The sequence below is a fragment of the Cotesia glomerata genome, linkage group LG10, assembly GCF_020080835.1.
Source record: "Cotesia glomerata isolate CgM1 linkage group LG10, MPM_Cglom_v2.3, whole genome shotgun sequence".
Taxonomy (NCBI): Eukaryota; Metazoa; Arthropoda; class Insecta; order Hymenoptera; family Braconidae; genus Cotesia; species Cotesia glomerata.
This window is the reverse complement of record NC_058167.1, coordinates 12,420,922-12,424,940: the sequence shown is the minus strand read 5'-3', so window position 1 is coordinate 12,424,940 and position 4,019 is coordinate 12,420,922. Positions and strand designations below refer to the sequence as shown.

At 28.5% G+C, this 4,019-nt stretch overlaps 1 non-coding gene across 1 annotated transcript; it reads right to left on the bottom strand.

The window, feature by feature from the left end:
* Positions 1-3,503: 3,503 nt before the first annotated feature.
* Positions 3,504-3,665, bottom strand: LOC123273486. The gene has a single exon (XR_006511319.1). It is a non-coding gene; the product is annotated as a U1 spliceosomal RNA (small nuclear RNA).
* Positions 3,666-4,019: the final 354 nt, after the last annotated feature.

Below are 4,019 nucleotides of genomic sequence, written 5' to 3'. Positions count from 1 at the left end.
GATATGAAAATTATCTAAAGCAAAAGATTATATAAGCACTTATGAGCCAGTCCCATGGCTAAGCGGTATAATGCTTGTCATGCTTGCTTGGGACTGTTGAGGCGTGGGTTCGAATCCCGGTGTGAGCTGAAATTTAATTTTCAGTGAACATCGGTGCTCGTAACTCACGCCCGGCTGTACAGGTTTGGGTTTTTCGATGGTTTCCTCAAGCCCTGTGCTACCGGTGGGGCACAGGCAAATGCGTGCAGTTTCCCCAAAGTCGGCCCATCGCCGCATTACTCTCCAGGCTGAAAAAGTATGTAATACCACCAAACTTATTCTGCCAAACTTAATGTACCGATCAGCCTAGAGTCCCCTTCCGGTCTCGGCCGGACCCCCATCGAGACAGAAGTCTGAAAAGCGGGGTTAAAATAAAAAAAAATATAAGCACTTATGAGAAATTTTTTTTACGCAAAGAAAAAAAAATGTTCTTTAATCAAGTATAATTTTGAAGAACTTAATATTCTTGATTTGAGTAGAAAAGTTCTTGATTTAAGGAAATTTTTCTTGATTTAAGGAAATTTTCGTCTTGATTCAAGATAACTACCCTCTTCAAAACTATATATTCTTGGTTCAAGAATTTTTCTTTTGGATCAGGTTCATTTTTTTTTCAGTGCGGGAAATTACGGCATCATTAATTTATGGATGATGTTCACAACATTATTAACTGTTAATAAATATTTGTTAACTATTAATAAATTTTTGTTAACATCCATTAACTGTACATTTATTGCAAAAAAAAGATTTATTAAATATTAAAAAATATTTATTAAATATTAAAAAGTATTTATTGTATATTAAAAAATATTTATTAAATATTAAAAATATTCATTAAATATTAAAAAACATTTATTAAATATTAAAAAATATTTACTTATCTCTAATACATAAATAAATTATTTCTGTACAAATGAATTAATTAATAGTTAATAAATTTTTTTATCTATATTAATATTAATTGAATAATAATTACTCAACTCCAAAATTAACTTTTCACATTTTAGTCCTAAAAAAAGCAACTTATTTAAACGACTTAAAGTCACACTACAGACGCAAACTCCCTTAATTAAATAAAATAACAACAATAAAATGGCCCTCTCCCATCTTTCATAATTCAAATTACCATACAAACAATAAACAATTAAAATTAATGCTCTCAATATTTCCAGGAGCGTAAACTCCGAACCCTCTCGTGGTAAAATCATTTGAAACAACTATTTATAATTCCCCGGAGTTTTATTAATCTATTTTTCAACACTGAGTACTCATCTAGATATCACTGAGGCATTTTCCACACATCCATCTATCTATAGCATAATTTGTAGCTTTATATACACACCTACAGACATTACATTAAATATCGAGAGTCGAAACGTAAGGGAGTTAAAACGCGATCCAATTTCTCAGGCCATTGAATGCGGCGACTACCATCTGTCTAACGCGGGTGCGCGTTCCATTCGTTTATATACAATACACACTCACTGGAGTACTATACAACTTTAGACGTTTTTTTACAGACGAACCGTGAAATGCGCAAACAGAAGGCACGCGGACTACTCCTTTACATTTTAATCAAACCATTAATATAAAAGATCGCCTCCTTTTTTTATTTTTATTCAAACCTTTGTTTAAATCTTTCCGATTTAATTATTATTATTTATAATTAATACAACAATTTACAATTATTCTATCGAGTCTATTGACCGCATCGGCACTAGGAATTACAATTACCCTTTTAATATTTAATAACGCTCTTTTTTACTCCGCTAATTTTCATTCTGAGTCAGAATTTTCTGCAAGAATTGTTACAAGAATTTTATATTTTATAGACATATTATTATTATGTATTTATGTTGCTGAGAGCTAATTGCTCGTCCTTTTACGGGCATCAGTATATACATATATATGTGTTCATATATGAATGGACGGAGACGGATATAAGTGTCTCGAGAGATTTAATATTACTATTATATAACAAATAACACATATAACATGTGAAAGCGCGAGTTATGGTGAAGCTGAAGAATCGTCGGTAATTGTCGATACAATTAATAGTTATTTTAAAGATCGCGAGTTATTCTCGAGAACACGAGTACAATTTTTTATAGTGCTATGCAGTTTACTGGCACAGGCGCAAAGAAAGTACCTCTTTCCGTTAATTTAATGTTGATGTAATATAAGTAGACGCCTTATAAAGACCAACATTTAAATTTAAACTTTCAGTCTTTCTATGTATATATATTAGATTTTTTTATAGTTATATACCGTGACTGAAGTATGATTAGAGATATTATTTTGTTTTTTAGTCAACCACTTTTATTTTTAAGCTGAGTTATTGATGGAAAATATTTATTAAACGCCGGTTTTATCTTTATTAAACGCGGGTAATAGAATTATTTTTTTTAAGCGTGGGAAGAGAAAAGAAGTTTCCCTGAGAAAAGTTTTAGTTTAATTTATTTTTATATGTATTTGCCAGTAAATTTACTGTTAATATATTGCTAACATTTCTGAAAAATGCGTCAGAGATTTTATGGTTGCACTAAAAAATTTTTTTTAATTAAAAAAAACTTTTGTTTAATAATTTTAATATTATTGAGCTTAATTTAAAATTCTATTGATGATTTTTTTATCGTGTAAATTTATTTATCTTTAACATTTGACATTTTTTGCCTTTCCGCCAGACTTTTCAATAATCTTTTCCGTTGTCAGATTTTCTATCAACGTCTGCGAGACAAATTATTCAAAGTCTCGCTTATTTTTAATTAATAAACTTTATTTAACCTTAGAAGAAGTCAGAATCAATTATTCTTAATAAAACTTTTTTATATAGCTTCACTACAGTTTTTTTACTCTATTTTTATTAAAGTACTATATAATTTAGTAAACAACTTATTATATTTTATAATATAATTCCTTATTTTATAACCGTCAATTAAGTATTATTCTAAAAGTTCATAATAACTATCAAGCAACTTATTTAATTATTTAGATTTTTATTATTGATTAAAAAAATTAACAGTACAGTAATTTTAAAGTATTTTGATTTTTTTATTTTTTTCTTTTAAATAAAAAAATTTTTTTACTGCTGAAATAAAAAATTAACAAATTGTCAATCTCTAAATTTTTGAAAAAGTAATTGATTTTTTTAGATATCATGCAATAGACCGAATTTGTCCATATAAGGTAACTTAAATAAAAATATTACACAAGTAAAAAAATATTGAATTTATATTTGGATAAAAAAAAATATTTATCGTGCCGTATTTTTACAAGATTAAAATAAAATTTCAAATCAGCCATAATTATTTACAGATTCTGGTAACACAATTTTTATTTCAAATTTTATTCAAACAGAAAAAATTTCATTTCTCTAATCTAAAACAAAATTTCCTTAGATATAAAATACATTTTAATAAATAAAATGACCTAGTGTAATGAAAATTAATATTAACTAAAAATTGTTGCCGGGAAAGCGCGAACGCAATCCCGACTATCAAAAATTTCACGTACGAGCTATCCACATTAGGGATACTTGCAGAGGTCAATTCTTCCTCAGTGCAATGGAAGAGCATCGCTCCGGAGGAACTGCCTTCATGATCGCAGTAACCTCTACGCCAAGTAAGTATGCTGCGGAGGCGCTCGCAATAAAATTTAACACTTCCGACATAAGTATCAAAGTTGTAACAAATAATTCACGTGCGAGCCACCTAGCGAGTGATTTGAGAGTTTCATACATTATTAAAGTCCACATATAAGCGACTGTGTATTGTTAATAGCTGACTAAACACTTATGATAATATATCAATATTAGTTTTTTTTTTTTTTTTTTTTTTTTTTTTTTTTTTATAGTAGACAGTATTAATTTACGTGACTCATAAGATTGTTAATTGATAAGAATTAAGAATTCTAGTCTTTTATAGACTTTATTAAAAATATATGTGTGTCGATACGTCGAGAACATAATTTGACATTTCACTGAC